General features: G+C 43.8%; 1 long non-coding RNA gene across 1 annotated transcript in view; it reads left to right on the top strand.

Moving 5' to 3' along the window:
• Window positions 1–8,329, top strand: part of LOC138264884 (uncharacterized) — a 183,440-nt gene extending 175,111 nt beyond the window's left edge. The window contains exons 2-3 of the long non-coding RNA XR_011199298.1: window positions 7,216–7,332; window positions 8,096–8,329. This is a non-coding gene — a long non-coding RNA (uncharacterized lncRNA). The remainder of the gene's footprint in view (window positions 1–7,215; window positions 7,333–8,095) is intronic.
• The last annotated feature ends 12,443 nt before the right edge of the window (window positions 8,330–20,772 follow it).

Raw genomic sequence — 20,772 nt, forward strand, 5'->3', positions numbered from 1 at the left:
GCTCCAAGAACTGCATCCCTCGGGCACACAGCTGGGACACCTCAAACGTCAAACAGTACATGACCCAAAACAGCTCGAGAACCTCCACGATGCTTGCATAGAACACACAGAGCTTCTAGAACGGTTATGTCTCACTGACCATAAATCATATATACAAAAGATACACTCTGAAGGGTATAGAGCAGGAACATTATCGGCTCGCATGATACGTCTACCAATGTCTCCCACCTTGATCCTTAAAGTCACATAACCTTCAGGAAAACCCTGTACCACCCAGTAGCCATTAATACAGGCTTACATTCTTATTACTCAGAACTCTATAGAACCTGAACCCCCCACCCCCTGGTCTCAGATAGAGATGCTGTTTTGAATAATTTAGGACTCCCTCGGATCACAACAGATTCACAACAGTTGTTGCAGGCTCCCCTGACTCTAGCCGAATTGTGTAACGCCCTAAAAGAGATGGCACATAAGAAAATGCTGGGCGTAGATGGCTTGCCTGTTGAATTTTATTCCACGTTTGCTTCCCAGGTGATACCGAAGCTTGAGAAGTTATACAACACATCCATGGAAGTAGGAACATTACCTCCGACCACTAAACAAGCTCTAGTTACCTCACAATGCAGTACCCCACTGAGCTGTCTTTGTACAGACCACTCTTTGTCATAGTGACGGAATATAAAATCCTTAGCAAATTATTAGCCCACAGAATGCTCCCGCTGTTTTTGAAGCTAATACATATAGATCATTGGGATTGTGTTCCATGCCACAATACATCACTTAATATTCTACCCCTCTATCAGGTGATGGAAACATCGCATGGTGTCTTCCCAGATGCTGGCTGTCTATCCCTAGACCTCCAGCGGGCCTTTGACTCTTTGGATTGGGGTTATAGGTTTACAGTACTACAGATCTTCATTATACCCCACGCTTTTATAAATTGGGTTAGACTTCTATATGCGGTTCCGATGGCGAGGGCCAAAACAGGCGCACATATCTCCACAGAATACACAATGGGTAGAGGAACTAGGCAGTGGTGCTCATTGTCACCACTGTTATTTGTGTTGGTCATGGAACCGTTAGCACAAAAACTTTGGCAAGAATTGATGGACTGGTGCATCCAGAATGGGCCCCAAACACATGCAGACTCTTTATATGCGGATGACATGTTGGTTTATGTCCAAAATGTTTGTTCAGATCTAAAGCCAGTCGCTGCCTTCCTGCAATCATTCAAAGCCTTATATGGCCTACAGGTCAATCATGCACAGTCTTATGCCAGTTCCTTTCAGGATATTATCGCATGAGACACTATTGACATGGAGGAACAGACCCTACCGGTTGCCTGAAGCTCATTTTGCTATTTAGGCATCCAGATCTATAGGTCCCCTATATGCCTATTGGATGGTAAACTTCTCAAGGCTATTTTGGCACTCCAAGCGCAGGTAAAGTTCTGGGTCACATTGCCCCTCTCAGTGAAAGTCACTTTACCCTCTCAAAAATGGGAATGTTGATAAATTGCTTTATTATTTTGTTAATCGTCTGGTAATAGTTCCTCTTCGGGTTTTTAAAATCCTAGACTCCCTCCTGCTTGAATTAATTTGGAGCTCCGGTAGGAGGCCAGTTAGTCTCCAGAAGCTAGAATTACTGCCAGACAGTGGGGGGTTGGGAGCCCTCAATTTTCAATCCTATTGCTTTGCAGACCAACTGCAATGGCTTTCTTATTGGCTAGCTGGAATACACCTACAGGAGATACACACTTGTTGCTATGTGCTGGCTGTTTGTACAATCTGCTGTTTCCATGATTCATACACCTCCCTACTCTTCCCCTGCTTCTACACAATGCCCTATGGTACTGGAGAGCTGCGCTCCACTCCACACATGACAACAAATGTTATGCACCAAATATACCTCTAGATGGACTACCTACTCCACTAGGCAGGCTCACTTGAGCGAGATTAGCACCCTGGGAAGAAGCTGGGCTTACAGCGGCCAATGATATAGTTGGGGACATCATTCTATTATCCCGTTAGGACTTTACACAACTTCATGGGCTATTACGGACCCTTTTCAATACACACACTCACATCACATGCTATATTTGTCTACACTGGTCCTCAATGGGTGCCGACCGAATCACACATGCATTTGCTCAAGCTGTACATGACATGGGAACTGGTAGGTATTTATTTAAATTGCTGTACAGAGAGAGGCATACGATCCCACTTACATATTTCACTTACACCGTTGAGGGCTGCATGGGAAACAGACCTTGGCTTTGTACTCCACAACAAGGAAAGGAAGTTCCTGCTGGAATATCCAAGTTTAATACCTTGAAAAAGGAGGTTCAAATTCATTCTGTTCTCTCTGCTGCATAGGGCATGTGTTGCACCTTCAGAATTACACAGGATATTCCCTACCCACGCCTCCTCCTTCCCTCCCTGTCGTACGGATGATGCAGATCTACTGCACATGTTCTGCTCCTGTCCCGTGCTGCTTCCTTATTGGTGTGACATCAGGGAGGTCCTCGTTTCTCTTATGGGGCATCATGGAACACTGAATGTTGGGAATCTACCCTAAACCTAAAACATTAAAAACTGACAGTTTATAGACCCAGCGCTTCTTCTGGCCAAGCGGCAGATAACACGCCATTGGAAATCCTCCTCTGCACCTTTAGTGGATAGATGGGGGGAAGAGGTCTGGTGATGAGGATAGGCTGAGAGCTCTTCACTCCGTAGAGAGGAATACTGGGGACTGTCTAAACAACCCATAGGCATGCAGTGGGATGCCATGCTAAAAGGCGTAAAAAAGGCGTTAAAGCGCAGGGAGGGGACACTGACTAACCTATGCGGTACGATGTTGATGTACTTGGTCCACTTTAATATTGCTGAGGATCCCCTCCCCTTTCTGCGTGGTGCACACAGAGTTAATATTTCATCAGTTACACAATGGAACCTTCTCTATTTATTATTTATTTCTGACTTCTTTTTTACAAATTGCAAATTGCTGGGTAATATGGCAGATATGTTTCATTGGGGTATAGGGAAAGGGGGGTTTGTTTTACAGACATGTAGTACCTATGGTGTATTGTTATCTGCACCATCATGTTCCATATTTGTGGAAGCGAAACGTCTACCTGATGTTATACTGATTAAGTTGAATAAATGCCAAATGCACTTCTGATGTACATTCCACCCATTGCTCTCTGGTTGGATCTATATGACGGCCTTATACATGTCTTGTTCATTTTTTGTGTTTTTTTTTTTGATAACCCAATAAAATATGTTTTAGGTAAGTGTACTGCCTAAAAGCACAAAGTGCCACTTCTGGTTTTGGTCATGCAAGGCAAAGTGAATTAAAAAAATTAAGGACGACCTTAATGAGGCGCAGGCTAGATACAGGGACCAGATTAGTCCAGCTGAAAAAGTTACCTTCTAAAGTCTCAAACTAAGAATTCAGTTTGTGGAGGAGGAGGACTCGAGGAGCAGGAAGAGCATCATGGATGGTTGTTGCTGTAATGTGAAGAGCAGGGTGGGCTTTGCATATGGTTGTTGCTGTAGCACAAAGTGTTGTTGTGTCTCAGACAATTGTTGCTAGAGTTTCATGTTGGCAGTCACTTCAGACTGTTGACTTTGTAGCGAGAAGTGCAGATCTTACGTTGCTGGTCATCGCTGGCAGGCTCTGTAGCACAAAAATTAAGGTTCACCTGAGCTTACTGTTAGCAGTCGGTGCAGACAGCAAATCCTTGGTGCAAACGGAACCTGCTCCAATAGGAACAATCCATCCCGAACTGCCAGACAAGGTCCTGCCTGAATGAGAACACAAGGAACCCAGGACTGGTTTTGCCCTTATTAGGATTGATCAGTCAGGTATAGCTTGGTTCCAGCAGCAGAGTGCGCAGGGGACCCATGCCTGGGCATTCCAGCCACACTTAGGGTGTCAAAAATAAGTTGATGGATGTAATGCTTGAATTTATGTCAGCGACCAACAGTCATTCGGGCCGCAACCCAATCCATCATTTTTCACCCATCATACTACCTCAGTTTGGGCCCAGCTATGTACAAATCAGTCTTTACCCTGCCACAATGGAAACAGTCCAACCCTAACTGCCCTAAGTGGGATGGGCATGCCCAGATGTGGAGCCTGTGCTCACTGTGGCCAAGACTAATTTACGTATTGTGGGTCTTTTTTTAGAATGGCACTGTGGGTGAAAATGATGGTCTCGAATACAGCTCAGAGCGGTTGCCAGTAGGTGAGATTAATTCAAGCATTCCTTCCATCACTTTGTTGTTTTTGTATTAGATGCCCGAAAAACGTTGGGTATGCACAACTGTGGATTATGTGCTCCCTGTGCCATAGGACTAAAGCTATACCTCACTGATGATACCTAAGTAGGTCGAAACTGGTCTGGGGTTGCTTACATTCCCATCTGGAGGAAACTTAGTCTGGCAGTTCAGGCTAGACTGGTCCTGTTAGAGCAGGTCACCAAAGAATGAGTGCACAGTTCCACTATGGAGATAATGGATCTTCCCCCAGTCTGGGACAGATCAGTCAGACCCTGTGAGTATCCAAAATCAGGAACAAGAGCACTCACTCACCATTTGGTGATATGCTTCATCATCGGGCTTTGCTTCTCATCAGGCCGGCACTGCAATGCCTGACGGGCCCCTCAAGGGGGCTCTTTGCCGGAGATCTTTTTAGAAATATATGCCAGTGGTGAATGCAGACTGGGGGAATATCCATTCTCTCCATTGTGGATCTGTGCATTCATTCTTTTGTGACTTGTATTGGAGTATTGTGCACAGGACCATTTTTTTAAAATCTCCCACCATATAAGCCCTCCTTTCCTGTTTTGACCTGTTGGAGCAGGACCTAGACTCAATTAATCAATCAATCATTAGATTTGTAAAGCGCAGCTTAATACCCTGAAGGGTATCCAGGCAATGTGGGTTGTCGTTGAGAATCAGTATCCACTCCTCAAAGACCCATGTCTTGAGCTTTCTCCTGAAGTCGAGTGGGCAAGGTATGCAGGTGGGAGGGGAGGTCATTACAGATCTTGGCAGCAAGGTAGGAGAAGGAGCGCCCTCTGCTGTGGCTCTGTTGGACTTTCGGGACTTGAGCGAGGGTGACAGTTGTTGAACGGAGCTCGCTGGTGGGCTGGTGGAAGGAGAGTGGAAGGAGAGCCTGTGGTTGATGATATTGGGTCCAATGTTGTAGAGGGCTTAGTATGCGATGGTGAGAACTTTGAATTTCTGCCTCTAGTGCACAGGCAGCCAGTGGAGACCTCTGAGGTAGGGAGTGATGTGGGTCCGTCTGGGGAGGTCCAGGACAAGTCTTGCACCAGCATTCTGGATGGTCTAGAGGCGGAGGGAGTCTGACATAGCGGATGTTTCAGTAGTCTAGTCTGCTGATGATGATGGCTTGGGTGACTATATTTCTGGTTTCGATGGGGAGCCATCTGAAGATCTTCTGTAGCATGCAGAGGTTGGGGGAGCTGGTGGAGGCCACTGTGTTCATCTGCTGTTTGAAGGTTAGTTTACTATCGATGATGATGCCAAGACTGCGGTCGTGGTCAGTCAGGGTCGGGGGCTGTCTGAGCGTGGATGGCCACCCAGAGTCGTCCCAAGGGGGAGGGTTGCTTCCGAAGATGATCACCTCTGTCTTGTCCGCGTTCAGTCTCAAGCATTTGAATTTTGTTGGATTGGCATTCAGCGACGTGTGTCATGGCATTGCTGAAGATGTCTCTGAGGTAGGTGTAGTCTTTTGAGAGGGAGAGTGAGTTGGGTGTCGTTGACGTGTGGGATGATGTTGAGTCCATGGGACTGAACAATCTAGGCCAACAGAGACACATAGATGTTGAAGAGGGTGGGGCTGAGAGAGGATCCCTGGGGGATGCCACATATGTTGCTCTTAGGTTCTGAGGTCAAAGGTGGGAGGTGGATTCTGGGTGAGGAGGGCGTGGATCCGTTTGAGGGCGTTGCTTCAGATCCCGATGTGGTGGAGTCTGAAAGTGAGGGTGTAGTGGGTGATGGTTTTGAATGTGGAAGAAGTCTAGGAGGATCAAGGCCACCTTCTCTCCATGGTCGAGGAGGGACCTGATGTCGTCCATTGTGGCGATAAGGACGGTCTCTGTGCTGTAGTTGGAGTGGAAGCCACATTGGAAGGAGTCTAGTAGATTGTGTCTTTTCAGGTGTTCAGAGAGCTGTTTGTTGATGTCTTTTACCAAGACCTTGGCTGGGGAGGGGCAGCAGTGAAATGGTGTGGTAATTTATGAGTTTGCTGGGGTCGGAGGACAGTTTCTTCAGGAGCGCCTTGCCCTGTGCTTACTTCCATGATTCAGGGATGGTGGCAGTCTTTATGGAGGAGTTGAGGATGGGAGAGAGTATACTTCTGCTTTCCTTCTGTCCCAGGTTGAAGATTAAATGTGTGCATGGGTCATTGGGTGAGCTGGAGTGGGTCGAAGTCATGATGGCTGCTGGTTCCTGGATCAATAGTGCTTCCAGTCGGTGATCAGGTGGCTTGGGAGTCACCAGATGGAGCCAGTCATGGTTTTGAATGCGACCCAGACCAGTTGCCAGTAGCTGAGATTAATTCAAGCGTTTCTTCGATCACTTTGTTTTCATAGTAGACATATTACCTTTGACAATACTTGTGTGTTATAGAAATCTCTAGAGTTAATCTTTCTTTCCTTGAAGTATCTAGTTGTTCTTTTAGGTATTTAGGAAGATCATAGTGAACAGCTTTATATGTTGTACAGGCGAGTTTGTATGTGATAGGTGCCTATCTCTGCATAAAACACAGGCCAGGTAATTGGAGAATGCTATACAAATGCACATACCTTAACATAATGAAATGCATAAGGTACCTCTTTATTTCTGACACAAATCACTTTCTGTATTTGAAAAAAATACAGTTTAATCTTTTAGGCATTTAATTACTGAAAACATTTCTATGTGACTCCAAGGATTCAAACAACTGCACAGCAGTAAGGACCGTGTTATTGAAGTGGGTCATTTCAGTATGTATTTCCAGAAATATTTTTTGCTATTGTCTGTTTTTGTTTCTAGTTTTTTAGTAGTACCACTCTTCTCAGCAGTATGTGGCTGAGTAATGCTACTGACATGCTTCTGTCCTGTCTACTTAAATACACTTTGTTTATGATTTCATGCCATTAAGTTATAAATACTTCCTTGAACGTGCATTTTATCTTTGTTTCAGATCCCCTTGTGGATTATGATTTTATCACTGGCAAAATGAAGAATGCAATGGTTTCTGGATCTCCCCAGTGAATCATCTTTCTTAATCCACCATATGTCTGACATCACTCCTTCCACCGTAAGTCGTACTATTCTGACAGTTGTGTATTTAGTAGCTTGAGTGATAACAAAATCAGCTTTTTTTCTTTACATAAAAAAACTTGCTTGTAGTCATTGCATGCATAAGAGAGGTGTATGAATAAATGGCCATGAAAAGCTCTTTTATCAACATTATATCGTGCTTCTTTTTAATCAGACCATCCGTGCACTATATTAAACATATCTGGGTTTACTTTTTAAATTGTTTTAAATGGGTTTGCATTTTAAATTTTAAACCAGCGTTTAATTTGTTAAAACAAATAAATACATACATAAATAAATATAAATAAATAAGAGCCCAAAGTCCTAAAGATTTCCATAGGAGGGCAGTGTGGGCGGGGACTCTACCCGTGCTGCTGAAGCAGCTGAGTGCGGGATTGAAGAATACTGCCCAGACTTTCTTCCTCATGCCTATCCTTCTACCAACCTACACTTCGTGCTGATCGCACTCTTAGCAGTTCTTTTTCATCCCTGTTTTCGCCCTTGTCGCTGTTTTCACATCTTTCCCTGCCAGGCCTGCCTCCTTATTTCTTCCTTTTCTGTCTTTATCTGTATTGCTGTGGGTCAACGTGAATGAAGAAAATTAAGTTTCAGTACTCAAAAATGAAAAGAAAGCGTGGCGGGGCCCTTCCACCTGCAGACACCGGCACAAATTAAGCGCTGATTATGACCAAAGGCTTGCTTTGTTATTGTTCTTGGTTTACTGTATGTATGATATGTCCGAATTTTCTTTTCTCTGTCAGGATCCTGCACTCCATTGGTTTTCATCGTTACGCACCTCTGCCACCATGTGGAGAAACATTTGTTACTCTGGACTTTTTCAGTAACGTTTGTTATCTCCCAACCATCAAGCCAGGCCGAGGAATCCTTGCGAAGATACAAAGCACCTTAATCTAGTCATTCTTTTGAAATAAATATCTACCATATGTACCCGCGGATCAGTTCAGCTCAGAGTAGAAAAACGGAGACTATACCAGGTCAGGTTAGACGCTTTGATTCTTACAGTTATGTCGTCTGTTAAAAGTGTTCATGTCAGCTCGTGCAGGTGCCCTGCGAATAAACATATCTGCCTGTCTCCCTGATGGAGAAGAAATACATGTGTCAGCTTTGCAGTTGATGCAGCCAGTGTCAGTAACTGTATCAAACATCATCATCTCTAAAAACAAAAATATGAACGGTTGTTTTTATTTAGCATGTGTTTCCCTCATTTAAATTATTTGTTACTATATCAGACTTGACATTAGGAGTCTACAAGACGGTTTCCAGGCGTAAAGCAACATTTATTTCTGAAAAATAAGCACTGTATTGACTTTATTGTTGTGGTAGAATTCCCATCTTTCTAGGATATATAGATTATCCGTTGCATTTTCACCGTTCAGAACAATGATACCCTCGAGTAGAGTGCGCTCTGTAAGAATGCATAAACAAATAGATAAATTGTGTTATCCACAACCCTACAGCCAGGTTTCATTTTGTTCACTGATCAACCAATATTGTGATGAATTCTTGCTACATTGATAGAAGACGCGGTGGGGATGAAAGAACTGTTCAAACTTTTTATTGACCTTAGCAGCAGATTCCTAAGGCTGAGACCTGACGTTTCTGCAAGTCGCCCTCTAAAGGACACCATTGGCAGTCTTTCTGGTTTGCCGTTATTCCCTCTCTCAATCGCCACAATAATGTATGGAAGTCATCTGCGTCATTCCGTACGCAAGAAAACAGCATTAGTGAGCATTACAAATCAAATACTCTCCATTTGGTAGTTGGTCCCATGTTATCCCTCTCTCCTCGTGATTGCATACTCTCCATCATTTTTATTATCAAAGCAGCAGTATTTTTAGGAGCAAAGTCAGTAATTAACACAAAGATTACATCACATGACGTCATACCGGAAAGAGCGCAGAAGAAAAAAATGACTTGTGGTTTGTGACCCAGATGAGAACATGAAAAATATGCAATATTTTATAAGTGAATGTGCGAATCTAAACCCAATTAAACATCTCTTCATCATACAACAGATCAGGTCAGTGCAGTATTTGGAGTTGGGATCGTCCGCTCCTAGGTATTTTTATTCTGCCCTTTGTGAGTTTTTTTCCTTTGGATCCTGACATTACACTGCATGGGATGTTTTTTTTCACCACTGTTGTTCCAGAGCCGCCATACTGTTGCTGTTAAATCTTTCAGTGTACCCACTCATGGTTTCTTCCAAGAGGTGGCGAGGTTTAGGAACTTAAAACACAGTCGGATACTGAAAAAACGCTAGATGAGCACCCAGTGTGCGGGTACTGGGCTTTCCATCTACTGGGGAGAGGAAAGATGTGACGGTGATAATAACGTCCTTTTTTTAAAACCTGACCCTCTGTTTGTAGGGGAAAAGACAATTTGTATCCGATCCAGGTCCTCTGGCTTATAGGTTCTGAGGTTTTCTAGACAGTGATGGTGATTCTGATTGGCGTGAACAAATCCTGAGGTTTCCCCTTCTGGGACCTGGCCCACCAAAACGGCTTGTAACTCACCTGTGCTGGGCAAATGGTTTCCTGCTAACATTTAGACCTATTGTCCTGGGATGCTTTCTGTGGACTCTGGTTTCATCTGAATCGTTTGGCTCCCTTTAGAAAAGGTGGGGCACTTGAGGGGATGCAGGGAGTGGTATTGGTACACACGCTTTACTTTGATGTGATACTCAGGAATGCTCACAGTAAAATGTATCATTCTTAAATCAGTCCACACTCATTGATTGAAAAAAGTGGCGTCTATAAAGTTTTTAAAAATCCCTTTATCCAGAAACTCTCCTGCCAAAGAACACATGCTGTCCCACCAGCGAGGCAATCTAATAACAGGTGCTTGTTAACTCCGCATTCTCCAGAGTCCATTTAAGGACCCACTTGATTCTTCTGGTTATACACCCTCCCACTGTTTCCTCACCCATGATTTTCTTCCAGTAGTCAGACTGGATCTGGAACCTCTTTTCCCAGCATTACATGGTCAACATCACCGAGCGGCGCTACACAACTCCAGGTGCTGCTCATCCGCCCCAGGTGTGAGGCTCTGGTAGCACTGGCGGGCGAGTTGACGGTACTGACAGTGCTGCCATAGAAAAACTGTTTTTCCACGCTTCTTCGAAGAGGGTCCAAAGCTTGTTTTTTGTTTTAACTGATTAATTTAAATTCCTGTTCGAATCTGACAGTGAAGAGGCCAAATGTCACTTCCTGAGGTCTGGGGTGTAAACCGTGCCAATTATATCACAAGAAGATATCTTTACCAGGCAACTACGTGGCATTTAGGATCGAACGATGACCCCTCAACGTGTGACTTTCACTTTTCAGTGCACCTGAAGCCGTCGGGGAACGGTGACAAACATTTTGGGAAGGCCAGGGAAGGATACTCCGGGGCACAAAAATACCTCAGGAAGGAAAAGTTCTCTTCTTTGAGCAAATAGTCCCTCTCCTGGGATGGTTAGGAGACTTGACAGTACCATTCTTCGATGCTTGTCTTTTTCTTATTATCTGTGCCAATTCCAGTTCTGGGAAAGATGTTGGCGTTCCTTGTTCCATCCGCCCATCTGTGCCAGGTCGAGACCTTTTGACAGGCCATGTTTGATATTTTCTGGACAGTTCTGCTACTGTCATGGCCACTCCACAAGGATTGACCAAATCCGTCGTTTTTGGCATCTCCTGTGGCTCAGGTCCTGACCCATGATGTGCCCTTGATGCCGGTTCTAAAGAAGCTGCTGCCTACTAATTAATGCACCTGTCCCTACACCTTCGGCATAACCTATAGCATCATGACCTATGCCAGTTTCGGTGCTGCTTTCACCTTTGTAGCTGGGAGGTATTTTCTTAGTGGTGAACGAATGTGCCTGCTTCGATGATTAACCGCTACCACGCACCTTCCAAATGCCCACAGATCTGTACAGATGGGTGAAATCTTCAGATCAGATTCTGAGACTCTTGGCATGCTCAGTAGGATTTATGAGTGCACAGAGAAAGATGATTCTGAGGTTGACAGACTCCTCCTTCCTTATGACAAAGATGTTGGCACATGTGTGTATCACAGAAAAGATGAGTGCTGACAACACGTATGAATCTTTGCTATGTCGCACCATCCACAATGAATGAATAATCCGTGGCTCTGTATTGGCCATTATAAAAACGCATTCACATGGTGCTAGAGTTCACGTGCAAAGTGAACAAATGAGTGATGGCTCTCAGAAACTGGCACATGCTGGCATGTGCTTAGAACTACAAAGTGAAAGGGGCCTCGATTCGTCAGCGGAAGGGGCAATTCCTTACCCCACAGGCCCTCCATCAGAAGACACCTGGTCATTCACCTCTGTGGCTCCAACGAAGGCAGTGAAAGAATATGAATTAACCTTGCCCACCACTAAAACAAAGTTAAACATCTTAACCGAAATCTTTCAGCAATACTCAGCGACTCTGGAACCACTGTTGCTGCTTACTGAAGAGCCGGTTCTAGCCGCCACTCTAGACGAATCACAGATCGTCTGTGACCGTCTTGTACAGAAAAAAATAGAAATGAAACAATTTAACCAGCATTTCGACAGCCGAAATTTATTATTTTTTCTATTTCTCCATACTGTTCATGAAATTTATCATATGATTAGTTATAGATTTACGCCAGAATGAAATATTTGTAGTGCAAGCACCGCACCCTTTCTTTACCTTTAAACTAAAACTTTGGGGAGGGGGCTGTACCAACTAGGGGCTGCCTTTCAACACCCAAATCTAATAATTCTAAATGTGTTAAGGCAGTTACTTAACCGAATTCATAGGCCCACAACCATTTCACACAAAAAAATCGTATAGCAGCAGTTTAATTTGAGCTGGTGATTTCCGGTGCGGCACCGGCACTTATTTTTGAGGGCTAGTACTTATTTTCTGCCTGCAGCATTTATTGCGAGCAAAAGACACATATGGGAAAGACGGAGGAAGAGAAAAACTAAAGTGTCACGAAGGGAGAAAGCAGAAAGCTGCAAGAGCACTGAAGGGGGTGGGTGTGGCTATAAATGGATTAAAGATGCCCGAGATGGCTTCAGGATTACGCTGCCTCAGTATTCTGTGCTTGCACATTTAATTGCAGCAGCCACGTGTTTCAGAGGAGAGCTTTGGGCACTTTTATTTACAAACTAAGCACTGTATGAACACCTTTTCCACCACTTCTCCTTGAGTCTGAAACCATTGACTCCATGGGCAGAAAAGTTTTTGCATTGGACAGCCTAGCCTAATGCACTTTGCACACATGCAGCAATCTTGTTCCTTGGCCATACAAAAAAGCCCTTCTCTGACTGGTCAGCAATGGCTTGAACACCTTCTAAGGTCTTTGAAATGCGGCCTGTATTTTGCCAATGGTTCAGTCAATGGCCATGACTGTTACTTTATGCCATCATGCCTGGATGCGTCCCATAGGCTTTTCAGTGTATGCCCAGAAGGTATTAATGGATATGCCCTTCAGCAGTGAGTGGCTCTTTGGGGAGGGCTTCTCCAGAGGACTATTCTCACAGCTTTCCCACATGCAGTGGAGGACATGACGTACATAGAGGCTTTTCCTCCTCCTAAAAAGTTTGCCAATATTTGGGATAAGACTGTGATCCCTGTTCTGCAAGTCCTCCATAGTTAGAGTCTGATGGTTTTGTGCATCCTGTTGGTGCTGCATACAAAATTGTGTCTGAGGTCCCTTCAGTCGTGTCTAAGATGGCAGTGGCTGCTGCATCAAAGGAACCTCTTGGCAGATTTTCAGTTGTATTCTTCTCCACCACCTTAGTTGGTGAATGTGTACCTTCAAAGTCATGGAGGGAGGTCTCTTCAGTCCTCTGCACTTGCAGACCACCACTGTAAGGGACACCTTCTAGTTCAGCTAGCTACTCCCCAGAGTGACTTTGGTCAGCATCAGTAAAACAGGTTCAAGTAAATGTGCTATAGTTATGGACAGTCTGCCTTGCTTTTCTGGCATTTCTCCATTCCATCTCAGGAAATGCGATTTCAGTTATGTCCAGCAACACAACCAGTGTTAGAAATGGGGTCTCTGGCTGGCAGTCAGTTTGCGCTCTGTCCAAGCAGCGACCCTCAATCTAGGCAAGGTAGGGAGGTACACACCTAGGATAACCCCTGCTCACCCTGTTGGTAGCTTAGAACAAGCAGCCAGATTTAACTCAGAGTCAATGTGTAAAGTATTTGTACCAAAACATACAGTAACACAGTGAAAACACCACAAAAGGACTCCACACCACTTTAGAAAAATAGCCAATATCTAAATCAAACAAGATCAAAATGACAAAAATCCATCATACCCAAGCAAATATAAGAATTTTTAAAGTAAAAAGAGTCTTAATCCATAGAAATCAACAGATGTGTTGTTTTAGCACAAAGTACCCAGTGTGCATAAAAAAAAGCCGCGCGGGCGAGGGTGCGTCAGAAAAGCAATCGATGCATCGATCCTTACTCCTAAGTGAGGGCGTGCATTGATTCTTTCTCTGCCGGGCAACCAATGCGTCTATTCTTTCCTCGTAGGGAAGAGATTTCCGGACAAGCAGTCTCAGGTGTGTGCTGTGATGTTGCAGGTTTTGATGCCCAGGGACGATGCGTGGAAAATACAGACACACGGCAGTGATGATTCCATGCTGAGCTGGTGATGCGTCGATTTGACCGGTGCTGCATCAAGTTTATAGCCACGGTACAGGCGCTGTGTCGATTTTTCTGCTGCTCACCTCCTGTGCATGGATTTTCACCATAGGTTCACCAGCTTCTCCTCTCAAGGGCCCAGGGACTGGGTGCTGCACCACTTAGCAGGGTAGGGGCCTCTGCAGGTTCTGGAAGATGACGTTTTGATGGCCCTGAGACTTCAGAACAGGGGGCAAGCTCAGTCCAAGCACTTGGAGAATCTCTACAAGCAGGGTACACAGCAAAGTCCAGTCTTTGTTTTCTTTAAGGCAGAAGCATTGACCGCAGGCCAACCTAGCAAAGCACAAACAGCAAAGGAGCAATACTCCTCCTCCAGCTCTTCAGCTCTTCTCCTTGGCAGAGGTTCCTCCTGATCCTGAAGTATTCTAAAAGTCTGAGGTTTTGGGTCCACTACTTATACACATTTCTGCTTTTAAGTAGGCAAACTTCAAAAGAAAGTCTATGTTGTTCACAAGATCCTGCCTTGCCCAGGCCTGTCCAGAGACATACCAGGGGGTTGGAGACTGCATTGTGGGAGGACAGGCACAGCCTTTTCAGGTGCATGTGTCAGGTCCTCCCTCCCCATTCTAGCCCAGGAGAACCATCAGGATATGCAGAACACACCTCAGCTCTCTTTGTGTCTGTATCTAGAGGGTATTCACAAACAGCCCAACTATTAGTCTTACCCAGACATGGATTCCTCAGGGAGACAGAGGCACAGAATCGTTAAGCAAGAAAATGCCCACTTTCTCAAAGGGGAGTTTTCAAACAGACAATTTAAAAACAAACTCTACCAAAAGATGTATTCTTAAATTGTGTTTTAAGAGATCCCAAACTCCTTATCTCTATCTGCTCCCAATGGGAAACCACGCTTAACATATATTTAAAGGCCGTCCCCATGTTAACTTATGGGAGAGATAGGCCTTTCAGTAGTGAAAAACGAATTTGGCAGTATTTCACTATCAGGACATGTAAAACACACCAGTACAGGTCCTGGCTTTTAAGTACACTGCACCCTGCCCATTAGACTACCCAGGGCCTACCTTAGGGGTGACTTACATGTAGTAAAAGGGAAGGTTCGGGCATGGCAAGTGGGTACACATGCCAGGTAGAATTAGCAGTGCAAAACTGCACACACAGACACTTCAGTGGCAGGTCTGAGACATGCTTACAGGGCTACTCATGTGGGTGGCACAATCAGTGCTGCAGGCCCACCAGTAGCATTTGATTTACAGGCCCTGGGTACTTCTAGTGCACTTTACTAGGGACTTACTAGTAAATCCAATGGGACAATCAGGGATAACTAATCATAATCACAATTTATACAGAGAGCATATGTACTTTAGTACTGGTTAGCAGTGATAAAGTGCCCAGAGTCCTAAAGTCAACAAAAACAGGTCAGAAAAAATAGGAGGAAGGAGGCAAAAAGTTTGGGGATGACCCTGCAAAAAAAGGCCAGGTCCAACAACTTGCATCCATTACATTAGCAGAGAGGGTGGCTGTTGGATGTGGCCCTCTTTGCGGGTCACCCTCAAGCATTTAGCCTTCTCCACTCCTGTTTTCTGAACTTCTTTCTGTTGGCTTTTAGGAGTCTGTGCCATTTTTCACTTCTAACCAGTGCTAAAGTGCTTGTGCTATCTCCCTAAACCATGATAAAATTGACTTACACTTGATTGGCACATTTAATTTAATTATACGTTCCTATTTAAGTGGCCCTACATGCACCCATGGCCTGTAAATTAAATGCTACTAGGGGACCTGCAGCACTCAAAGTGCCACCCACTAAAATAGCTGTTTAACACATGTCTCAGGCCTGCTATTGCAGCCTGTGTGCAGTTTTAAACTTTCATTAAGACCTGGCAAAATAAATCTGTGCCAGGTATAACCTTCCTTCTCAATACATATATCACCGCTATGGTAGGCTGTAAACTGTTCATAGAGCAGGGTGCATTGTATTTAAAGATGTTTGACATATATTTTTAAGTTTTATGTGTCCTAGTAGTGAAAAACTATCACATTTGTTTTCACTACTCTAACGTCTCTCTCTCATTTGATAATATTGAGTTACCTTATTACATTTAATAACTGATAACATTTGATTGGGAGCTGGTCGTAATATCATGTTTACACTCAAATACATTGTAATTAAAATCCCTCATTAAAAGTAAAGTTGGATTTTAAATCACAATTATGAAACTGCAACCTTTAGAAAGTTGGCAGTTTCATGTTCTAACCATTTGGTGCCTGCAGCATGTATCTTGGTCACATGACTAGGAGTAGTTGGCAGTTGGCCTTTGTTTATTCCTCCCAGACAGTGTCTCAGAGGGGGACTGGGTGTTTGCAGGATAAGCTATCCTGAAAAGATGGGTGGGGACTGAGCTGTCACCTACCACACCTGCACTTCAATAGGGGCTACCCCCTGCACTCTTAAAGGACTTCACTCCAGCATTTTGTCAGCACAGACATCCTGGGACCAGGACATGGAGGAAGGAACTTCCAGAACCATCTGTATGGGGAAACCCAGACCTTTCTTCTACCGCAAAGCTGGCACCAGATATAAAAATAGGGTCCTCAGACCCACTCCTCAGTATACTCCTGGACCTGTGGACTCTACAGAAGAACTGCCCTGCTGCCAGAGGACTGCCCTGCTGCTTGAGGCCTGTCTGATCTCTGAGAAGGAAGGCTGAACCTGCTCCCATCATCCTAGGTCGAGTGACCCGAAGGGTCAGCTGGCTGACATCCTTTTCTGAGCTACAGTGATGCAACATGGTTCAGAGGCCTTCCTGCAGCTGCCCAGCTGGTCTGCTGCAGTGGACCTATCTTGACTTGCAACTGGACCTGCCTGAGCCCTGCTCGCCTCTGCTTTGAGAGAGTTCCTTATCCCAAGAGTTGCCTTCTCAGGTCCTGGACCCTTGACTAGCATCAGAGAGAACTCCTTCTGGCCTAACTGAAGGTTCCACAAAGCCCTGCCGCACAGCTGAAAGCTTTTTCTGGACTTGGGCTGAGTGATGCAGAGCTTTGCAGCACAGCTGAAAGCTTCATTGGTTCCGAAGCCGTGTGATGTAATGCCCTACAAAGCCTCTCCACACGGCCTCATTGGAACCAACACGAGATGATGCAAAGTCTTGCAAACCAATGCCACTCAGACCACGCACTAAGGACATAAGGTATAACGCTCAGTGGGCAAACTTAGTCCTGCACCTGGCCTGTGCTCCATCGCGGTCAATCTGAACTTGTGACTTTGTCCCAGGCTAGCACGACCAGATACCCTCTGTTGGGGCTTTGCGCCTTTTTGTGCTACTTTTATCTAAACCTTTAAAATGTAATATCTCCACTTCTGATGGCTGGATTTTTGTTGTTGTGGTCTCCGATTGTTTATTAACATAATCTATTCTTCTAAATTGGCTTAGGATTCTTCTTTTGCTGATTTTTCACTTTACTACTGTTCATCTGCCGCATAAATACTTTACACTTTGCCCCTTAGTTAAGCCTGACCGTTTTTGTGACAAGTTATGAGAGGGTGAAGCACAATAGTGACATTTGTGATTCACTGTGAAAAGGATTATGGATTATTGTTGTTGCGTGAGAAGGGTTTCACCCCTCCTCAACCAATACCCTAATTTCTCACACTGGTGTGTGGTCTTTGATTCTGTTGCAGTTGGCACTGCAGTGCAGTGTGTTCCTAGTAACCTACATCTTGCTGAACACCCTCAATATCAGAGGGGAGTCGTCTCACTAAAGGACCATGAATGTAGAATTTTGACGCAGTGGTCATGCACTTTACCAGATTTTCCGTGCATTAATTATTTTGCCATGTATCCCTCTGAAGAAGTTACTTTCATTAGGTAATTAAATTTATCCTCATGCAGATTCCTTACGTACCCTCCCTCCTTCTCTTATGACTGAGTGCTGGGGAGAATAAGTTCCCAAGATATGTATATGTGCTTCTGCTATTTTGTCGCTGTTGAAAGTCCCTCTTGGTTCCTTTCCAACTTTCCTCGATAGGATGCATCCTGGGGTGGATGAAGTAACAATTGGAGCCTCTTGGTACCATCTTGCGGTTCTGGAGAACAGTTTCTGGTTCCATTTTGGCACTTGTAGGAAAATGATAAGGTGCGGTGTGTGCAGGAAGATATAATGTTAACCAGAAATATTGTTATCAATGTAACTACCTTTTTCTAATATTTGCAAAGAGCGATTTGTAAATTAGTGGGACATTTTTCATTGAAAATACAAGTATTTATTTGCATCTGGTTTTAATAGGGTTAATTATGGAACGGAGAACCAAGAAATTCCTGGTTAACGTCTGTAATGACCTGGAGGCTTTAATATAACTACATTCACCAATACCCAAATCTGTCTCTCCACCAACCTTGGGAGGTCTTCCATGAGAGTGGCAATGTTCTGCATGTCCTCCCATTTCATTATTATATACCCAGACTGAAGACAGATAGTGAAAATAATTGATTCTCTCAGAGGACAGCATTTGCCCCTTATCAATTTCCCTCATGTATGGCTGTCTTACTTTGCCAGCTAGCTACCCCGCTGTGAAAAATCAGCCTCACTGAGGGTTTGCTCCCCTTGAGAAGATGAAGAGAAGGCCAGGTTTGCACCAGGGTGGACTAAAGGATCAGGGAAGGCAACTGAGGCACTTGTAAACTGATAAGGGCTTATAGGTGAGTCATGCGTAACTGGGACAAGCATACATAGCTTTTCAGCTGATTCCTAATGTATTACAATCTGCAGGAGATCCCACAAAAGGAGACTGTTGGCAGGCAATGAGGTGGTATAGACATTTTGTTTCGGCGAATAAACTCCTCTTCCTCTGGACACAGAGACAAAAGCTTGCAAGAGGACTGCTTCTTCACAGAATGGCATGCCATTTCTGCTCATGAATGGAATGGGATAATCATCAGGCTGTTTGTTCCCAGCTGCAGCGAAGGAAAGGAAATTAAAGTTGTTACTTGGATATAAGTGAGGTTGTAAAGGCAAAAGTAAAGTGTGTTGCTCATTAACTCTAAGACACCGATGACACTTGAACAAAGACAAATGCGACTTTTCATTGATACATTAGTGCATTTGTTGCTTGATTTGTGCCAATACATATGAGATATAATAGTCTATTACATGTGACTGCCACAGGTCCTTGGTTTGTCGACAGATGTAGAAGAGAGTTGGATCTGGGCCCATCAACAGGAAGAGCCTTGGTCTTTTTTTGTTGGGAAAGCTTTCCCTTTCACCTTCTTTCTTTAATTTGGTCATTTTTACTTTAAATTCCCCACTGTGCACACCTCCTACCCTGCTGCGTTCACTCTGTCAGTGAGCCCAAGCCACATGGTTACCTTCTTCGTGCCACTGTGGAAGCAGACCTTGTAGTTCTCTCGAGTGATCAACTGCAAAGTTAACTACAAGTTCTGATGTCTCTCAGAGAAGTTCCTTTCCTTTTTTAGTAATTTAGGTACATCCTTGAGGCCGGAGCTGGTGTCTGGCATTTACAGGGTAACATACTACAGGGATCATGATAGAACTCTGGTTGTGGGCTATATGTCTATGCTTTCAGAGTAATTGTTTCTCGAGTCAGTATATGATTTTGCTCAGGTGATTGCAGTTTCCCTATTTGCCTACATGAATAAAGATATACTGGATTTGGATCAGTTTCTGTTCTAGTTTGTTACCAAAATAATGCTTTTGAACACCTATGATGAGGATTGAAGTTAACAACATGAACCCAGTAATTATATTTGATTGATGTATTCATATTTTTAATTTAGGTTATTTATAGTATGTCGATTGTATTAAAAAATGAGGTATTCCTTGATTTACTTTTCTCCATGTGAGAGTGAAAACATAAGTTATCTTAAGAAGTAATATTCACATTTCAGGATGAAATTCCATATAGCAAATTAATCATCATTTATTTTAGAGATATTGAGTCCAATAAAAGAAAAACAATAATACAGTTATCAGCATGGTGACTGTAGGTCTAGCTTACTTGAATACATATTGGATGCCAAAGAATATCACATAGAGTAGCAGGAATAAGGTGAAACCTCTAGCCTGTTTTATATGATAAAGCCATGTGTGTTCATCTTGATTCAGGTTAAAATCCAATTCTGGACTCTCCTATAGGTAGATTTTGCCAAAGATGTAATCTGGCTAAAATGTACTTCTGTTGGAAAAGCACTTTTCATATAATTTGGTCATTTTGTGCTTTTACTGAGGTTTTGTACTTATTTTACTCTAATGCATATTAGGGAGAGTGAAATCTCTCAGGAAGGACTAAGGACAACCCCCCAGGACATATTGCTCAGGAGAGAAACACCCTGCCCCACACCCAAGGCCCCTTTGTGCCCATGTCTGAAAGAAATACACAACACTCCCCAGGAGAGCCATTCATGGTCATGTGAACCTGGACACTGGCAGAAAGACACATTTGATTTAGGGACAAAAATGGCAACTTTCTAAATGTGAAAGTTTCATAATAGTAACCTAAAGTCCCACTTTACCATTAAACTTTGAATTAGAATTCAAATGAGTGGAAGAAGTATTTATCTGTTCCCAAACTGAAGTTATCACCTATTAAGTATAATAAGGTAACCTATTGTTATTCTATGGAAGAGATAGCCTTACAACAGTGAAAAACAACTTTAAGAGTTTTTTACTCTCAAGACATATATAAACTTAAATATACGTCTTACCTTTTAAATACCTTGTGCCCTGCCCAATGAATGGATAGGGAGAGG

Source organism: Pleurodeles waltl, chromosome 2_1 (genome assembly GCF_031143425.1).
Source record: "Pleurodeles waltl isolate 20211129_DDA chromosome 2_1, aPleWal1.hap1.20221129, whole genome shotgun sequence".
NCBI classification, from domain to species: Eukaryota; Metazoa; Chordata; class Amphibia; order Caudata; family Salamandridae; genus Pleurodeles; species Pleurodeles waltl.